Source organism: Thamnophis sirtalis, unplaced genomic scaffold (assembly GCF_051295495.1).
Source record: "Thamnophis sirtalis isolate CommonGarterSnake01/CBP01778 unplaced genomic scaffold, rThaSir2_p1.2 scaffold_5, whole genome shotgun sequence".
Taxonomy (NCBI): Eukaryota; Metazoa; Chordata; class Lepidosauria; order Squamata; family Natricidae; genus Thamnophis; species Thamnophis sirtalis.
Genome location: NW_028261385.1, coordinates 7,999,685 through 8,020,642, shown reverse-complemented (window position 1 = coordinate 8,020,642; position 20,958 = coordinate 7,999,685).

The following is a 20,958-nucleotide window of genomic DNA, read 5'->3' as shown; positions in this document are numbered from 1 at the left end:
TGCTGAGGCGAGACTTGAACTCACAATCGTGCTCTACATGGGGCAGCCCTTGAAGAGCATTCGGAGACTCCAGGTTGTCCAGAATGCAGCCGTGCGAGCGATCGTGGGTGCACCTCGGTTCACCAATGTAACACCTATCCTCCGTGAGCTGCACTGGCTGCCTATTGGTCTCCAGATACGCTTCAAGGCGCTAGTTGTCACTTATAAAGCCCTTCATGGTATTGGACCTGGGTACTTGAGAGACCGCCTGCTGCCAATTACCTCCACTAGACCGATTAGATCCCACAGATTAGGCCTCCTCCAAATTCCATCCGCCGGCCAGTGTCGACTGGCATCTACCCGGAGGAGAGCCTTCTCTGTGGCTGCTCCGACCCTCTGGAATGAACTCCCCATGGAGATTCGAACCCTTACCACCCTCCAGGCCTTCCGCAAAGCCCTTAAAACCTGGCTGTTCCGACAGGCCTGGGGCTAAAGAGCTGTTGCCCCCGTCTCGAATGGTATGACTGTCGTGTGTTTTAAATTATGCATTGTTATGTGTCGTTTTTAATTTTTTGTCTGTATCCCCCTTCCCTGGTTTGAGTTGTGAGCCGCCCTGAGTCCCCTTCGGGGGAAAAGGGCAGCATATAAATATAATAAACAAACAAACAATCTCCTGCTCTCTAGCTTGGTGCCTTAACCACTAGACCAAACTGACCCTTAATCTCTTTATTGCTGTTTCCATTCCTACACCAGAGGTAGTATTCAGCTGGTTCGGACTGGTTCGAACGGACCGGTTGCAGAGATGGCTGGTGGGCCACGTTTTTGAGGCCAGGCGCACGCATGGATGGCATGCGAGCGAGCAAAGGACATGCGTGGAAGGCCGGACGCCAGTGAGGAAGGTGCGCACATGCGTAAAGCAATGACCAAGGACAGATACAATCAGGAAATAAGGAGAAATTTTATGACAGTGAGAACAAGCAACCCATGGAACAGCTGGCCTTCAAAAACTTCCTCATTGGAAGCTTTCAAGAAGAGACTGGACTGCCATCTGTCAGAAATGGCGTCGGGTCTCCTGCTTGGCTAGAGGGTTGGACTAGATGATTTAAAAGGCCCCTTCCAATTCTGTTAATCTGTTACAAATTCATCTGACTTCATTTGGCTCTTGAAAGAGATGGAGAAAAGCCATGCATTTGCATACATGAAAGCACCCAGTATAATACCTCCTTGCACCTTTGCTCATCAATCCAATCTTTAAAGTCAATTTAACCCAGAGATTGAGGGTATCTCTAAATTAGAATATTTGCACAACTCTAGTAGAATATGTGCAAAGACCTTGTTTTGAATCCCGCAGGTGTTTTGGCTCAAAGCCAACTTTACTCTTCCACTTCATGCTCTTCCTTTATAGGATGTAAAACCAGTTTATTGTTCTTACCCACCTGGCAGAGTCCTCTGTAACTTAGCCTGTTGCAAACCCTGTAATCGCATTCCTGATCTGCTGGTAACCTAGATGTTCATTGGTACATTTATTTGCAGAATATATTTTCCAAAGCACCAGAGGGGATGTGCCTTGCTTCATCGAGCAACTTGGATTGCCTCCTACTTCCGATCGGACTTTGCAATCACTAGAGGAGACTTGAGCTCTGCTGGTGTAGACGTTTCTGACTGCTAGAGAGATTGCTTAGGGCTGCTGGAGTGGGCAATGTGAATCAACATGGTTGTAGGGACTGAGTATGTCTAGTCCCATGATGCCGAACCTATGACACATGGGCCAGAGGTGGCACGCAAAGCCCTCTCGGTGGGCACATGCACCGTCGCCAGCGGCTCTTCTGGTTTCCGGCATGCACATGCTTCACAGGTGCCGGAGCACCGGAAAGTGGCCCAAAAAACAGGCCGTTTTTGGGGCATTTCAAAGCCATTTTTTGGCTGCTTTTGGACCACGTTTGGGGCCAAAAATGGCCTGACAACGGCCCGAAAACAGCCTAAAAACAGCTCCAAAAACAGCCAAAACCGGATGGTTTGAGGGGCCATTTTCAGGCCTTTTCCGGGCCAAAAATGGCCTGAAAATCAGCCAAAAAATAGGCATGTGCTCACTGGCCAGCTTGTCATTGGGTTTCCGGTACTTTGACATGCGTACATGCATGTGAGTTCTGGTTTAGGCACTCGTTGCCGAAAACTTTTGTCATCACTGATCTAGTCTAACAAAGAGAAGGACTAGGGGCAGTGGTAGTATTCAGCCAGTTTGACAGCTATGCTGTCATATTTAGCCATGTTTTCTGTCACACACATGCGTGCAAGCCACATGCATGCATGGAAGGCCACACACATGCACAGGAGGAGGCACACATGGACAGAAGGTGATCTTCAAGTGCTGCCCCCCCCATGCTATGCTGTCCTATTTAGCCATGTTTTCTTTCACGCGCATGAGTGCAAGCCATGCACACACGAGCAAAGTACATGTGTGGAAGGCTGCATGCATGCATGGAAGGTCACACACATGCACAGAAGTCCATGCATGTGCAGAAGGCATGCACATGCACGCTCCCATTTTTTTGGTGCATGGCGAACCAGTGGTAAATTATGTAAAACCCACCTCTGACTAAGGATAACACAATAGCAATGTGCCAATATTTGAGGTACTACCACAAAGAAGAAGGGGACAATGTACTTTACAAAGCACCTGAAGGCAGGACAAGAAGCAAATGGATGGAAACTAATCAAGGAGAGAAGCAACTTGGAATTAAGGAGAAACTTCCTAACAGGGAGGACAATTAACTAGTGGAACAGCTCCAGAACTTGAGGGTGCTCCATCACCATGACCTGTCAAAACCGCGCTTGACTAAGCCGCGCCCGATTAAACCGTGTCGCTGACGTCATCAACAGGGTGACAACAGCCAGCGCGGAGAAAGAAGGGCGCTTTAAATAGTGCTTTGAAAGCAAGCTGATTCAACTTAAGGTAAGGGTTAGGTTTAGGGTTAGCTTTAGGGTTAGGGTTAGGTTTAGGGTTAGGTTAAGGGTTAGGATTAGGTTAAGGGTTAGGTTAAGGGTTAGGTTTAGGTTTAGGGTTAGGTTAAGGGTTAGGATTAGGTTAAGGGTTAGGTTTAGGGTTAGGGTTAGGGTTAGGTTTAGGGTTAGGTTAAGGGTTAGGATTAGGTTAAGGGTTAGGTTAAGGGTTAGGTTTAGGTTTAGGATTAGGTTAAGGGTTAGGGTTAGGGTTAGGGTTAGGGTTAGGGTTAGGGTTAGGGTTAGGGTTAGGGTTAGGGTTAGGGTTAGGGTTAGGGTTAGGGTTAGGGTTAGGGTTAGGGGGGTTAGGTGTAGGTTTAGGGGTTAATTTTAGGTTTAGGGTTTACAGCGTGCTTCTGTCTCCACTCTGTTGTCGCCCTGTTGATGACGTCAGCGACGCTGTTTAGTCGGGCGCGGTTTAGTCGTGAGCGGTTTTGTGGTGGAACCCTCCACCACTGCAGGTTTTTATGGACAATCACTGGTCGGAAATCATATAGGGTCTCCTGCTTGAACAGGGGGCTGGACTAGAAGACCTCCAAGGTCCCTTCCAGCTCTGTTTGGATTGATTGACAAAGATCGTCCCAAAACAGTCCTCACAGCAAGAAAATAATTTGTGGGCTCCATTCTTCTCTATACAAAATGAATTTTTTTAGTGTCAAATTAATGGGGTGGCCTTGCAGAGAAAACTGGACTAAAAGCAGAATCACCTCCCTCTGCCATTCTTTATTATAAGCAGACATAACTTTGTTCAAATCTGTTACTTGGCAACCCGTTTGTATGCTTCGCTTCTATTTAGGGTAGCTAAAATGCCATTCCTTCTGGTCTGCGTAGAAAGAAGAAGGTGAGCAGGCCTAGTGAGGTTCAAATGACGTCAGATTATTACAGGTGTTTACCCCTCTTGGAAAAAAAATGGCACCAACAGTAGATACCTACAACAGTTTTTGGATGTTATTTGGAACCCTGACATTCACACGATTACATTGCGTTAAATTAATCCAGAAAAGAGGTGTGCAAACCAGGGGTAAAATTCCAAAATTTCCCCTACCGCAGTGGTGGGTTACGATCGGTACACCTGCCCGGAGGACTGGGTACTGTTCTGTTAGGATGCTCTGGAGGGCCCACACGCCTGTCTGCGCTCCTTACAGGTATTTGAGCTCTTCAGCACTTCCGTGCATGCTCACAGAATGTATGGCGCCTGCGCAATGCTCTGCCGAGCAGCTGGAGCGTCACAGAGGCATCGTGGAGTGCGTTCATGTGGTGGACGCCTGCCCCAGTTGCACCATACCAGTTGCACCGGGATCAGGAACCCCCCCAGTGCCCTACCGGCTCTATGGGTGTGGCTTGGTAGCCATGTGACTGGGTGGGTGTTAGGAATATAATTCTAATGGGTGAGTTGGCAATACATAAATCATGTAACAATGTTGTACCTGTTTCTTTAAAGCATACTGTAAAATGTGATTGGTTGCTGTTTCCTCAATCGGCCATAAGAGGGAGCCAGAATGACTGTTAGCTCTCTGTTTGTTAGATGCTGGGCTGATCTGATCTGAGCACCATGAGCTATTGTAAGTTTTGCAACTGCTAGCAAACTTTGAGTACTGAACTGATTATATGATACTGGACTATGTTATTTGGACTATCCCTTAACTGAAAGACGTTGATGACTGACTGTATGACTTGGACTGTTTGATGGACTCTGATACCTCTATTTCCACAAAAGTAAAAGCCTATTTAAACTGCAGTGTCTCTGTATGCTGGGTTGTGTGTTCTCCAACACAACTCTCACAACACTTCGCTGAACGTCTCGCTCTCCCAACAGGGAGCTTACCTAACACGGCATGTCCAATTTAGCAGTTCATTAAACAATACACACAAATCAAACTTTAATTTGTTATCCTCCTGGGGGTGGAAAGCAGGTTAGTGAAAGGATGTGGCTGCCTTGGGGTGTGTGTGAGGGACGTTTTTTGTGTGTGTGCGTGTCTCTCTCTCTCTGCCCCTCCCTCTGGCCAAGACGACATCACTTCTTTCCCCTAATGACCTACAAAAAAGAAGATATACCAATTATTATAGAGAACAATAAAAGAGATACACAAACACTTACGTAAGAGCAGTAAGATTCTAATTGCTCTTATATAAGAATTTGTATACCTCTTTTATAGTTTTGTGTATAATAATTGGCATATCTTCTTTTTGAATTTCACCCCTGATCTATCTACTTGCTTTCCCCAACCTGGTGCTTTCTCATTTGTTACTAAACTACATGTCCCAGACCGTGCATTGGCCCCCTGTTTAAAAAGTTTGAGGACCCCTGCCCTATAGCATTCCAGATAAATGGCTCTCCAGTCTCTTTTTGAAAGCCTGCAGTGATGGTGCACCCACAACTTCTGAAGGCAAGTAATTCCACTGGTTGATTGCTCTCACCTTTAGGAAATGTTTCCTTAGATCTAAGTTGCTCCTCTCCTTAGTTAGTTTCCATCTATTGCTTCTTGTCTTAACTTTTGGTCCTTTGGAAAATGGTTTGACCTTCCTTCCTTCCTTCCTTCCTTCCTTCCTTCCTTCCTTCCTTCCTTCCTTCCTTCCCCCTTCCTTCCTTTACTGTCAATGTAGACTATAAATTTATTCATTACTGTCAACATTGCCATAAATTTCCAATGAAGTGAACACAAGATGGATTGTTGTTTTCTCCATCCTCCCTATTCCTCCCCCTTCCTTCCTTCCTTCCTTCCTTCCTTCCTTCCTTCCTTCCTTCCTTCCTTCCTTCCTTCCTCTTTTATTTTTCCTTCCTTCTCCCTCCCTCCTTCCTAACCTCATTCCCTCCTTCCTTCCTTCTTCCCTCCCTTTTATTTTTCTTTCCTTCCTCCCTCCTTCCCACCCTCCTTCCTTCCTTCTTCCCTCCCTTTTATTTTTTCTTTCTTCCTTCCTTCGTTCCTCCCTCCCTTCCTTATTTTATTACTGTCAACATTGCCATAAATTTCCAACTAGGTAAACACAAGATGGATTGTTGTTGTTTTCTCCTCCTTCTCTCCCTCCTTCCTTCCTCTCTTCCTCCCTTCCTTTCCTTCCTTTCCTTCCTCCCTCCCTCTCTTTTATTTTCCTTCCTTCTCCCTCCCTCCTTCCCACCCTCCCTCCTTCCTTCTTCCCTCCCTTTTATTTTTCCTTCCTCCCTCCCTTCCTCCCTCGCCCCTCCCTCTGTCTCTCTCTCTCCCTCCCTCCTTCCTTCTACCTTCCTTCCTCCTTCTCCTCCCAAAAAGAAGGGAGACAATCCAATCTCACACAGTTGTAATCAGCCAATGTGAAACAATGGGGTATGGACGTACCTATACCCCTGGAACAATTTAGCGGAGGGACACCATTTTCCATGCCCTACAAACCTCAGAGCAGTCCGTAAATGTGATTTCTCCCCCCTTCCCTAATAAGGACAAAGTCTTTTTTTTTGAAAATTTTATTAATTTCATATATACATTCACAATTATATGATCTCATAACTGTTATTAACAATATGTATTTATAACAAATTTTCCCCTGCAGTTGACAATATACTTGAAATTGCTTTCTTACCATCCCATAACTCCATCTTATCTTACAACATTCCTACTTCTTCTTCCTTCCTTCCTTCCTTCCCTCCTTCCTTCCCTCCTTTCTTCTCTCCTACTCTCCTTCCCTCCCTCCTTCCTTCCCTCCCTCCTTCCCCCTTCCCTCCCCCCTTTCTTCTCTCCTTCTCTCCTTCCCTCCTCCTTCCCTTCTTCCTTTCCTCCCTTCTTCCCTCCTCCTCTCCTTCCCTCCCCCTTCCTTTCCTCCTTCCTTCCCCCCTTCCTTCTCTCCTACATTCCCTCCTTCCTTCCCTCCTTTCTTCTCTCCTTCCTTCCCTCCTTCCTTCCCTCCTTTCTTCTCTCCTTCTCTCCTTCCTTCCCTCCTTCCTTCCCTCCCTTCTTCCCTCCTCCTCTCCTTCCCTCCCCCTCCCTTTCCTCCTTCCTTCCCTCCTTCCTTCTCTCCTACATTCCCTCCTTCTTTCCCTCCTTGCTTCCCTCCTTCCTTCCCTCCTTCCTTCCCCCCTTTCTTCTCTTTCTTCTCTCCTTCCTTCCTTCCTCCTCTCCTTTCCCTTCTCTCCTTCCCCTTCCTCCCCTTTACCCTTTACCCAGACAAAGTCTGATTGGGGGGGCATTACCCTAAAAGCAAAGGGGATGAACCCCTTTTAGGGAAAGGTTTTGGAACTGGCCTACATCTAGATTCCAATTTGTACACAGGGAAGAGAGAAGGTTTAAGCAAAAGGAAGGAAAGGGGGAAATAATGTTTTGGGTTGTTTTTTTTTTAACAGAAATAATCATTGAGGTGTTGGCTACTTTGGGAAATGTATGAATCGTCACCTAGCAACCGCCTGCCCCCCACCCCCCCACCCCTCCTTTTCGTCTGTCTGGTGGTTCTGCCTAGAAACTTGATAAGCGGCTTCTAAGAGACACCCAGGCACTTAAAGGGGAGCAGTTGCTGCCTGGTTCGTTTTCCCATTTACTTTGAAAAATGTTGCTTTAAACTAAGAGGCAGCTTTTAAGCAAGCGCTGCTCGACAAAAGAGGTTTTAATCAGGACCTCGGTGGGTAGAGGGCTGAGCCTGTTCCCTCCCTCCTGGGTTTATAGGGAAATAAGGGAAACGGCACCGGCAATTTACAATTTAAAATGTTAAAAGGGGCCCAAGTAAATTTCTTTCTATTGAAGGCCAGTTCCTGGTGGCCCCAGGACCATGTCTGTCGGTAGAGTTTCCTTGGTAGAAATATGGAAATGGTTAATGATTTGCACTGGGGAGGGAGGGAGGGAGGAGGAAGGGAGGGAGGGAAGGGAGGGAGGGAGGAAGGAAGGGAGGATGGAGAAAACAACAATGCATCTTGTGTTTACCTCACTGGAAATTTAAGGCAATGTTGACAGTAATGGAAGGAAGGAAGGAAGGAAGGAAGGAAGGAAGGAACGAAGGAAGGAAGGAAGGAAGGAAAGGGAATGAGGGAGGGAAGATGGATGGAGAAAACAACCACAATCCATCTTGTATTCACCTCTTTGGAAATTTAAGGCAATGTTGACAGTAATGGAAGGAAGGAAGGAAGGAAGGAAGGAAGGAAGGAAGGAAAGGGAAGGAGGGAGGGAAGATGGATGGAGAAAACAACAACAATCCATCTTGTGTTCACCTCTTTGGAAATTCATGGCAATGTTGAGAGTAATGAATAAATTTATAGTCTCTATTGACAGTAATGGAAAGAAGGAAGGAAGAAAGGAAGGAAAGAAAGAAAGAAAGGAAAGGAAAGGAAGAGGGAAAGGAAGGAAAGGAAAGGCAGAGGGGAAGGAAAGAAAGGAAAGGAAGAGGGAAAGGAAGGAAGGAAGGAAAGGAAAGGAAAGGAAAGGAAGGAAAGTGGAAGGAAAGGCAGAGGGGAAGGAAGGAAGGAAAGGAAAGGAAGAGGGGAAGGAAGGAAGAAAAGGAAAGGAGGGGAAGGAAGGAAGGAAAGGAAAGGAAGAGGTGAAGGAAGGAAGGAAAAGGATGAAGAAAGCATGGGAGGGAGGGAGGGAGGGAGGGAGGGAGGGAGGGAGGGAGAGGAAGGAAAGAAGGAAAAGGATATAGATAAGGAAGGAAGGCGGGTCAATCTATTTTCCAAAGCACCTGAAGGCAGGACAAGAAGCAATAAATGGAAACTAATTAAGGAGAGGGGCAACCTAGAACTAAGGAGAAATTTCCTTAACAGTGACAACAATTAACCACTGGAACAACTTGTGGATGCTCCATCACTGCAGGCTTTCAAAAAGAGACTGGACAGCCATTTGTCTGGAATGCTATAGGGTGGAGGCCCTCACACTTTTTAAACAGGGGGCCAATTCACAGTCCCTCAGACTGTTAGCGGGTTGGACTGGCTGGGTGGGGGTGGGTAGATGGTCATGTGACTGGGTGGGCACGTCCAATTTAGCAGTCCATTAAACAATGCACACAAATCAAACTAGTTATGCTCCTGGGGTGGAAAGCAGGTTAGTGAAGGGATGTGGCTGCCTTGGGGGAGGGGTGAGAATCTCTCTCTCTCTCTCTCTCTCTCTCTCTCTCTCTCTCTCTCTCTCTCTCTCTCTCTCTCTCTCTCTCTCTCTCTCTGTGTATGTGTGTGTGTGTGTCTCTGTCTCTCTCTGTCTCTGTCTCTGTGTGTGTGTGTGTGTGTGTCTCTCTCTGTCTCTGTCTCTCTGTCTCTCTCTCTTTCTCTCTATCTCTATCTCTCTCCTGGGGAGGTCAAACACAGGCCCATTTTTAGCCTCCTTGGCTAAAAGGAGGTGGGTGGGGGCTGGTAGATAGGTGGGACGATGTGGACGGGGTCCCTCACCAGATTAATGGCTTTGGTGGGCCATATCTGGCCTGTGGGCTGTAGTTTGAGGACCCCTGGTATAGGCTCACCTGCTGTAGCAGTGGTTTGAGCCAGAAGACCTCCAAGGTTCCTTCCAATTCTATTATACTAATATTCTATATTCTAGGAAACGAGGAAGGCAGGCAGGCAGGCAGGCAGGCAGGCAGGCAGGCAGGCAGGCAGGCAGGCAGGCAGGCAGGCAGGAAGGAAGGAAGGAAGGAAGGAAGGAAGGAAGGAAGGAAGGAAGGAAGGAAAAAAAGAATGGAGGGACAGAAATTTCAAGGACCAGTCCATGCAGTAATCAGTAGGCAGTACCAACTTGAAGGCATATTGTGTTCCTTTAACCAGGAATGGTCAACCTAAAATCGTACAGATTTCCTTTTAACCCTTGTTGAGAACATTGAGTTTTCCAAGGTGGAATTTCTTTTGCAAGCACAACCATAATATGTCGAGGAATGAACACACTCCCCCCCCCAAAAAAAGTTTATATTTCTACATTTCATAAAGATGACTTCCTTGGTCAACCCATTTCTGATTGAAATGTGAGAGTGTCCCTTTCTCTTCTGGTGGATCTCTCTCTCTCTCTCTCTCTCTCTCTCTCTCTCTCTCTCTCTCTCTCTCTCTCTCTCTCTCTCTCTCTCTCTGTGTGTGTGTGTGTGTGTATGTGACCTTCAACCTTTCCTTTTGTATTTGCACATCTCTCCCCCTAATTAGTTGGACCACTTTTCACACGAGATGGAACTTGCACAATGCAACCATCTCGGGCTTTTCACTACTCCCCTAGCCCCATGCTGGCACTTAATTGTGTTTCACGACACATTTAGAAGTTAACAAACTGCAAGAGAGGCTTAGAAGAGAGAATCTTCCACTGTGAAATACTGGAGATTGCCTTCTGATTTGGCATCTATTGATTAGCTATTTATATCATGGCGGAAAGACTGTCGTGTTTAATGAGCATTTAAAATATTTTTGTAAATAAATCAATACAAACATGTTCCTAATTACCGGGCGGTGGATAATAAAGTGAATTGTGTTTAATATGGGTGCTTACGAACCATCCCTACTCAACCACTGCTAATAACAAGAGTTTTCAAACGCCTCGGAAAGGGATGTCTTTTTAATTCTGTTTATTTATTAATGTATTTGTCATATTTATATAGCTGTCATCTCACGTAGTGACCCCGGGTGCATGCATAATAAAATCAAAGGCAAACAAGTAAAATACATTAAAAAAATGTGTACAATAAAATCCGATTTAAATTAAAAATAAAAAACATAGTAGAAAAACCAAAACGTCGGTCATCGTACAGAGAATGCACCGGTTAATGTCAGGCCTAGTCATTTAATTGGACAATCATTTAAATAGGAGCCAGCTGCCGAAAAAGCCAACACAGTTCTAGGCTGCATCAACAGAGGGATAGAATCAAGATCACGTGAAGTGTTAGTACCACTTTATAATGCCTTGGTAAGGCCGCACTTGAAATATTTACATCCAGTTTTGGTCGCCACGATTTAGAAAAGATGTGGAGACTCTAGAAAGAGTGCAGAGAAGAGCAACCAAGATGATTAGGGGACTGGAGACTAAAACATATGAAGAACGGTTGCAGGAACTTGGTGTGTCTAGTTTAATGAAAAGAAGGACTAGGGGAGACATGATAGCAGTCTTCCAATATCTGAGGGGCTGCCACAAAGAAGAGGGAGTCAAACTATTCTCCAAGGCACCGGAGGGCAGGACAAGAAGCAATGGGTGGAAATTAATCAAGGAGAGAAAAAACCTAGAACTAAAGAGAAATTTCCTGACAGTTAGAACAATTAATCAGTATAACAGCTTCCCTAAAGAAGTTGTGAATGCTCCAACACAGGAAGTTTTTAAGAAGATGTTGGATAGACATTTGTTTGAAATGCTATAGGGTTTCCTGCCCAAGAAGGGAGTTGGGATAAAATGGGGATGTCAAATTCGCAGCCCGTGGGCCAGATGCGTCACAAGCTGGCCACGCCCATCCCCATTTTAGCAAAGGGAAAAAAACTTGTGATACGTCACGTGACGACAATGTGATGACATGAGTTTGACACCTCTGAACTAGAAGACCTCCAAGGTCCCTTCTAACTGTTCTGTTCTGTTTTGTTTTGTTCTGTTCTGTTCTGTTCTGTTCTACTCTACTCTACTCTACTCTACTCTACTCTACTCTACTCTACTCTACTCTACTCTACTCTACTCTACTCTACTCTACTCTATTCTCAAGAACAACATAAAGAAATCCAGGCAAAGTTCAGGTTTTTTGCCTGTAATCCTCAACTTACAACCATAATTGAGCCCCAAAATTGCTACGCGAGACAGTTGTTAAGTGAGCTTTGCCTCATTTTATGACCTTTCTGCAGCTGTTCAGTTAATCACACATTTGTTAAGTGAATCTGGCTTTTCCATTGACTTTTCTGGTCACAAAAGGTGATTTAATGACCATGAGACACTGCAACGGTCATAAGTACGAGTCAGTTGACAATTATCGGGATTTTGATCGTATGACCATGGGGATTCTGCAACAGTTGTTGTGTGAAAACACCGGCCCAATCTTTCTTCTTTGCATTGGGTAGACCAGTACAGTCCCCTGGGCCAGATCCAACCACATTGTGGGCTGAATACAGCCTGACAGCCTTGAGTTTGACACCCCTATCCTAGAGTAATATTCTAAGTGTGGTCTCACCAGTGCATCAGGGGTGGGTTCTAGCAGCCGCTACTGCTGGTTTGCTCTTGGCCACGCATGGGCAATTAAGGCGCTATGGGTGCACATGCACAATACTATAAAAATGCTGTCAGCATTCCAAATATCATGCAGGATTAAATCAGAGTCAAAGGCAAACCGATCCTTAAAGTTCCAATTTAATAAGACAGGCATGTTGGCACTATGCTATGGAATCCCAATTCTGGAAGTTACATCAGAATCCCACCCAGTTAAAAGTTCATGATCTTGTCCCCACACCCACAAATCCATCACATGGTCCAATCTTCTTCTTCCACGCTAGCACCTACGCCCAACTGCTTCTGATCAGGTGCAAAGGTGCGGACACAAAAGATGACCTTGAGCTTTAGAAAGGAATTTTTTATTTTGAAAACAGCACATTCTACCCTTTGCTATCCCCCCCCGCCCCCCTTAATGAGAGTGTGGCAGGACAAAGATTCTTAAAGGAACCACTGCAGGCTTGATAAATGCTTCTTCCACATGCGCAGAATAGCAATAGCAATAGAGTTAGACTTATATACCGCTTCATAGGGCTTTCAGCCCTCTCTAAGCGGTTTACAGAGTCAGCATATTGCCCCCAACAACAATCCGGATCCTCATTTTACCCACCTCGGAAGGATGGAAGGCTGAGTCAACCCTGAGCCGGTGAGATTTGAACCGCCGAACTGCAGAACTGCAGTCAGCTGAAGTAGCCTGCAGTGCTGCATTTAACCACTGCGCCACCTCGGCTCTTCTTAAGCCAAAAAGAAAATGGCGGCACCTACAGCGCCACCGGGATAACCCGTTCACGGGCATGGCAGGCCTGGGTCACTGCTGGTTCCAGCAACCCAGGCCGCCAAACCACTACCGGTTTGGCCGAACCGGTCCAAACTGGGAGGAACCCACCACTGGTGTGTACAAGGATGGTCCGCGAAGAACTCGCTATGGATGACTTACAGAATGTTAGTCTGTTCAGGCAACACATTTCTCCCTTCCTGGGATTTGTGCTCAACTCGATTGTCTTCTCACATTTTAAATTGTTTAGGTTTAGGTTTAGGTTTATTGGGATTTATATGCCGCCCTTTTCCCTGAGGGGACTCAGGGCGGCTTACAACCACAGGGGAGGGGAAGTGCAAGGTCAAAACAAACACTTTGTGAACAAAAGAAAAATAATAAAACACAGCTTTCATTCAGCAATCAAACACTCGGGCGGGTAATTGGAAGCCTATCCCCAGGCCTGCTGGGAGAGCCAGATCTTGAGGGCTGCGCGGAAGGTCTGGGTCGTGGTGAGGGTGCGGATCTCCATGGGGAGCTCGTTCCATAGGGTCGGGGCAGCAACAGAAAAGGCTCTCCTCCGTGTGGTCGCCAGTCGACATTGACTGGCAGATGGAATTCGGAGGAGGCCCAGTCTGTGCGATCTGATTGGTCGATTTAGGGAGGTAATCGGCAGAAGGCGGTCTCTCAAGTACCTAGATCCACTACCATGGAGTGCTTTAAAGATGGTCATCATTATCCTGAAGCGCACCCGGAGACCAACAGGCAGCCAGTGCAGCTCGCGGAGGACAGGTGTAACGTGGGCGAACCGAGGTGCGCCCACTATCACTCGCGCGGCTGCATTTTGGACTAGCTGTAGTCGCCGGATGCACTTCAGGGGCAACCCCATGTAGAGCCCATTGCAGTATTCCAGTCTAGAGATCACAAGGGCTCGAGTGACTGTTGTGAGGGCCCCCCGATCTAGGTAGGGCCGCAACTGGCGGACCAGGCGAACCTGGGCAAATGCCCCCCTGGTCACAGCTGACAGCTGGTGGTCAAAAGTCAGCTGTGGATCCAGGAGGACTCCTAAGTTGCGGACCCTATCTGAGGGGTATAAAATTTGACCCCCCAGCCTAAGCGTTGGTGTATTAGCCAAATTATTGGGGGGGAAACACAACAGCCACTCGGTCTTATCCGGGTTGAGCACCAGTTTGTTAGCACTCATCCAGTCCTTAACGGCCTCCAGACCCCGGTTCATCACGTCCACCGCTTCATTGAGTTGGCACGGGGCGGACAGATACAATTGTGTATCGTCCGCATATTGATGGTATTTTATCCCGTGCCTCCGAATGATCTCGCCCAGCGGTTTCATGTATATGTTAAATAGTAGGGGGGATAGGACCGAACCCTGAGGTACTCCACATGTTAGGGGCCTCAGGGACGATCTCTGCCCCCCCACTAACACCGACTGCGACCTGTCCGAGAGGTAAGAGGAGAACCACCGCAAAACAGTGCCTCCCACTCCCACCTCCCGCAGTCGTCGCAGAAGGATACCATGGTCGATGGTATCGAAAGCCGCTGAGAGGTCAAGGAGAACCAGGATGGACGCATAGCCTCCATCTCTGGCCCTCCAGAGATCATCGGTCAATGCGACCAAAGCGGTTTCTGTGCTGTAACCAGGTCTGAAGCCGGACTGGAAGGGGTCAAGATAGCTAGCTTCCTCCAAGGCCCGTCGAAGCTGAAAGGCCACCACTTTCTCAACAACCTTCCCGATAAAGGGAAGGTTGGAGACAGGACGAAAGTTGTTTAAGATGGCTGGATCTAACGATGGTTTCTTTAGGAGGGGTCTCACCACCGCCGTTTTGAGTACGGCGGGGAAGTGCCCCTCCCGAAGAGAGGCGGTGACAACCGCCTGGATCCAGCCATGTGTCACCTCCCTGCTGTTAGCCACCAGCCAGGAGGGACACGGGTCCAGAATACAAGTGGAGGCACTTACAGCTCGGATGGCCTTGTCCACATCCCCAGAGGCAACTTCCTGGAACTCAACCCAGAACTGATGTGGCAAATGATCCTCCTGTGTCTCAGCTGGATCTACTGCGGTGGAGTCCAAGTCCGATCGCAACCGAGCTACTTTGTCCGCCAAGAATTGAGCATAATCCTCAGCCCTACCCTGCAAGGGGTCTCCCGCATCCCTCCTATTAAGGAGGGAGCGGGTTATCCTGAACAGGGCGGCTGGGCGTGACTCGGCGGACGCAACCAAGGAAGAAATATATGATCTTTTTGCAGTTCTTAATGCTCGGACATAGTCCTTGGTGCAGGTAGTTAAGAGTGCTCGGTTTACCTCGGACCTATCGGACCTCCACTGGTGCTCTAGGCATCTCCTCCGGCGTTTCTTCTCCCGGAGTTCCTCGGTAAACCAGGGAGCTCTCCGGGATCCACTGACCCGGAGGGGCCGTAGTGGCGCAATCCGGTCGAGAGACTCCGACGCCGCCGAGTACCAGGCGGCAGCCAGAGTCTCCGCCGAACTGTGGGCGAGGGTATCAGGAATAACCCCAAGCTCCGTCTGGAACCTCAAAGGGTCCATAAATTGTCCGTATTGATGCTCATTCAAGTGACGCCTCTCGCTGGCTTTGAGAGGGAGTCATTATTTTTTGCAAGGTTGCCTGTCTTGTTGCAACCCACCCCCTGCAGAAACGGTCTACCTTACCTCCCGAGAAACCCATAAGGAAAAACCACCTTTGTCAGCCGCTAATTGACAGCTCCGTCTTCGTCCTTAACGCTAATGGGCATCCCCGCTAGACTTCCCGCTCCCTGCCACACGCTTTAGTGAAATGCATCAATGGGTCCGACGCAGCCTCTATATTATGCTCCTGACTGTATGCCACTAACATAAAACTGATGCTCTTTGGATAGGCAGATCAATAGGCCCTGTGCAATAGGAGTACGTATTACATATCGATGTTCTGGTTTTGTTGTGTTAACATTTAGCTACAGGTGTAACTAAATACACATTCACTATCCTGGCATTGTTTGACCCAACTCTCATTTCTTCCTCCTCCCCTTTTTCTTAACTATTGTTTTGATCATAGCTGGCTAATTGTGTTTAGTCTGACTGTGTAATGCAGTGGTGGGTTTCAAAAATTGTTCGAACTTACTCGGTGGGTGTGGCCTCCTTTGTGGGAGTGGCTTGCCACCCATGTGACCGGATGGGAGTGGCTTGCCGCCCATGTGACCGGATATGAAGATGCCGATGACACTTGTCAGAACCACCTTAAATTACTTCACACACAGCACTGGCCTGCATAAGAATAGGATGTAAACTTGTTTTTTAAAAGGCATCTTTGGTTTGCGTTAAAACAACTTCAACACACGCCATGTTCTGATTGCACCACAAACGCAGTAGTCATCCTTATCTTTCACAGAGGCACTGAGTTTTATAAATAGGAGCATGATAGTGTAGAATAATCATATCTAAGGACCAGTGGTGGGTTTAAAAAAATTGGAACCTCTTCTGTAGGTGTGTCCTACTTTCCGGGTCCACTGGTGGAACCTCTTCTAATCGGTTCGGTAGATTTGACGAACCGGTTCTACCAAATAGGTGCGAACTGGGAGGAACCCACCTCTGGTGTAATGATATGTGCAAATTGTCTTGGGAGATGCAGACAAGGATACAGTTGGATAAGAGACCGCTTAACTTGCAGCGGGAATGTGGGTGGGGCAAGAGGCTGAGAAGACACCCTCCCTAATTTCCTGGGATATAGAAGAGATTGGGGGGGAGAGATACTGTAAGAGATGACCAGGCTGAACTGGAAGGAGGGGTCATCATCTGTCATGAGTTCCTTCACACCCACCAAGAGATCTAAGTCCATCCCACCTTGAATCCCTGTGACTCTGATCTACCGCCAATTTGCTTGGGCTGTTAGTAGCTCAGGTTTTTGTAGAGAGCTTAAGCTTGCAATACATCATTGTACCCATTTGAACTGTCTGGCTCTCCTGATTTCCCTGGCGCTTGACAGATAGATGGCCAGACTTGCAAGATGCTGTTAGTGTAACTCGACAATAAAGTAGAATTAGCTCATCTGGCTGAGTTTTTTGTCTGGTATACCTCACAAGGCTGACAGGCCCAAGCTAAATGTAATTACCGCTCAGGAGCTGAACAGCATGGAGAACCATGGTTTTCAGATGTTGGTAGGAGCAGGGAGGAACTGCCAGATGGGATGGAGAGAAAATGCATTGACAAGAGTGAGAGAAGGCTGAATGAAAGGAAGGAAGGAGCGGAAAGGTGGGATCCATCAAAGTAATGCCCTTTCTTCTCTTTCATTGTTTATTTTCAAGCTCAAGTTACACAAATAACAGAGTTTGAAGGGACCTTGGAGGTCTTCAAATTGAAAGCTATTTTCAAGTAAGATACCCTATACCCATGATGAAGATTTTAATGGGGATTTTGCAGTATCCTTCCCCCTGGAGTGGGGAGGGAATGGATATTTTACAGTGTCCTTCCCCTGGAATAGCTACTTGGACCGACCTAAGTACTAATTCATAATTTCATATCCAGTCACATGGGTGGCAAGCCACTCCCATCTGGTCACATGGGCAGCAAGCCACTCCCATATCGTCACATGGGTGGCAAGCCACTCCCACAAAGGAGCCACACCCACAGAGTAGGTTCCAACAATTTTTGAAACCCACCACTGATTCTATCCTATCCTATCCTATCCCATCCCATCCCATCCCATCCCATCCCATCCCATCCCATCCCATCCCATCCCATTCCATATTATTCTATTCTATTCTCCCAATCTTTTCCCAAGCTCTGTGAATCACAATGCATTGGGAGCAAGTTCTTTTTTTGCATCTCCGCAGCTGAATGGACAAATCTATAGAAATTTTCATTTTCTCCCCACCTAAAGGCCCTCTAGGTTCTTTATATATTTAATGCATTTATATCACTGTCCGTCTCATATATAGGACTCTGGGTGGCTAACAATTAAAACAAAATAAAAACATAGTAAAAAACAGAACCAATAATTAAAAACATAAATAAAATAGTAGCATTAGAGCAACCAAGAACAATCACAACATCTTTGTTGGGCACAAGCAACCCGAATCACTGGGGCCTAGGCCAAAGTAGATATTTTATTGCTAATCACCTCTATTAGTAACAGCAATGGAGTTGGAAGGGACTTTGGAGGTCATCTAGTCCAACTCGCTGTTCTCACAGAAGATCTATACTATTTCTTTTTTTAAAAAAATATATTTTTTTATTTATAAATTTTAAAATACATACATTTTATCTTTCCTTAATCAGTGTGTCATCTGGGCACAGATATTTCTGTGCAACATTCTTCCATAAATTATAATACATTGTACAGTTAAACCTTAGAAATCTCTTCATTTCCTTCTTAACATGTCATTTAGCATGTCTTCTAATATAAATACAATAATAACATTGAATATAGTTATTTTCATCATACTAATGCTAACAATTATAATTTGATTCTTATCTCTGTCTTAATACATTTTCCATTCTTCTTTCTATCTTCTTCTTTTATTTCCAATTTCCTTTTTTTTTGTTCTCTAACCAAAGGCAAAACACCTCCCATGTGATATAATAATCAGATTGTTCTTTCACTTTAATTGCCAATGTTAGTCTATTCATTTCCGCGCATTCTAATATTTTCCTAATCACCTTCTCTTCAGTAGGGATCTCTTCACTTTTTCAGTATTGTGCAAATACAATTCTAGCCATGGTTAATAAATGAATAATTAAATATGTATTCTCTTTATTATAAATTTTGGGCAATATCCCCAACAATTTCTGGTTTTAAATCAATACGTTGTTTTATCATCTTTTCCAACCATATCTTTATCTTAGTCCAGTATTCCTTTGTTTTTCCACACATATGATAGTAAGATCCAGGTAACTTTCCAAAATTTAGCTGATTTGTCTTTAAACATCTTTTGCCAACCTATTTCTGATAGATGGCGGTCCAGGTTCTTCTTAAAAGACCTTTAAAGCGCTCCATGGCTTAGGCCCAGGGTACCTGCGAGACCACCTACAGCCACTGGTAGCCTCCCACTGTCCAGTGCGATAGCAGTAGCAATAGCAGTTAGACTTATATACCGCTTCATAGGGCTTTCAGCCCTCTCTAAGCGGTTTACAGAGTCAGCATATCACCCCCAACAACAATCCGGGTCCTCATTTCACCCACCTCGGAAGGATGGAAGGCTGAGTCAACCTTGAGCCGGCGAGATTTGAACCGCCCAACTGCAGCTAACAGTCAGCTGAAGTGGCTGCAGTACTGCACTCTAACCACTGCGCCACCTCGGCTCTGCGATCCCACAGAGTGGGCCTCCGCAGGGTGCCGTTGGCCAGACAGTGTCGGCTAGCGACCCCCAGGGGGAGAGCCTTCTCTGTGGGAGCCCCTTCCCTCAGGAATGAGCTGCCCCCAGAGCTTCATATAATCCCCGACCTCCGGTCCTTCCGACGTGCCCTAAAAAGTTGGCTTTTCCAGCAAGCCGGCCTGGCCTGAACAAAACAAAATAAATGATTGATTATTGTTAATTTTAATGAATTTTTTAAAATGTTACTATTAACCTTAATTGGGTTTGTTTTTTGGATACTCTATCTAATTTTTTTAAACTTTTGTAATATGTGTTTTCTTAATGTTGTACGCCGCCCTGAGTCCTTTGGGAGAAGGGCGGCATATAAATCCAATAAACCAACCAATCAATGAAGCAAGGACCCACAATTTCCAAAGGCAACTTCTTCCACTGGTTTATTTACAAGAAGGTTACGAGATATTTTTATATTACAAGAATATTGTCAGACTGTTCCATATTCTAAATTGGAACTCAACTCACCAAAGAATAGTATGTTGGATCAAATTTTTTCTAAAGGCAGGTTCTCTTCAGGATCCTGCAAAGGTAAAGGTTCCCCTTGCATATATGTGGTAGTTGTTCCCGACTCTAGGGGGTGGTGCACTTTCCCATTTCAAAGCTGAAGTGCCAGCACTGTCCATGGTCAAGTGACTGGCATGATTCAATGCTGAAGGCGCATGGAACACTATTACCTTCCCACCAAAGGTGGTCCCTATTTTTTCTCCTTGCATTTTTACGTGCTTTCAAACTGCTAGGTTGGCAGAAGCTGGGACAAGTAACGGGAGCTCACTCCGTTACGTGGTGCTAGGGATTCGAACCACCTAACTGCCGACCTTTCTGATTGACAAGCTCAGCGTCTTAGCCTCTGAGCCACCCCGTCCCTCAGGATGCTGCTAAGAATGTGCTAAACCAGTGTTTCTCGTTCTTTATTTTGCGCTCTGTTTAACTACCTGCTTGGATGTTTTGATTCTAGTTGTGAATTCAGAATTCCAAGAGATATTAAAAGGTTAGTCTGCAGCCATTCGAGATATGTTTTGAATTGATACCAGCAGCCCTTTAAAACACAGGGACAGTGGGAATCAATTTAGCTTTCACCTTGATTTATGTAAGGTAACAGAAGGTGCCAGCTTTGGGGCAGGTTTAAAGACAGGTTGATTTTGAGAATATGAACGGTTCCATTCCCTGGTTCCTGAGCAAAGTCAGACAGCTGAAAACCACGAGTATTTTTTTTTAAAAGATAGAAAACATTATTCCAAGGTAGGACTTCATGGAAGTTACAGGTCAGGAATGAAGTATCTACATGGAGCATAGAAAGTTATAAAGGCAGTTCTTGTGTTACAAGGTAGAAGTGGAGAATGATGGAGGAGGAGGAGGAGGAGGAGGAGGAGGAGGAGGAGAAGTCCAGATCTCCCCCTGTCCATGCTTCTACAGAAATATATTTTAGCCCAATTCTAGACATATCTACATAGCAATAGCAATAGCACTTAGGCTTATATATCACTTTACAACCCCCTCCAAGCCGTTTTACAGAGTCAGCCTCTTGCCCCCAACAATCTGGGTCCTCATTTTACTGACCTCTAAAGGATGGAAGGCTGAGTCAGCCCTGAGCTAGTCAAGATCGAACTCCAGACAGTGGGCAGAGTCGGCCTGCAGTACTGCATTCTAACCACTGCACCACCATGGGAAGGAAGGAAGGAAGGAAGGAGGGAGGGAGGGAGGAAGGAAGGAAGGAAGAGCAATAGCAATAGGACTTATACACCACTTCACAGTGTT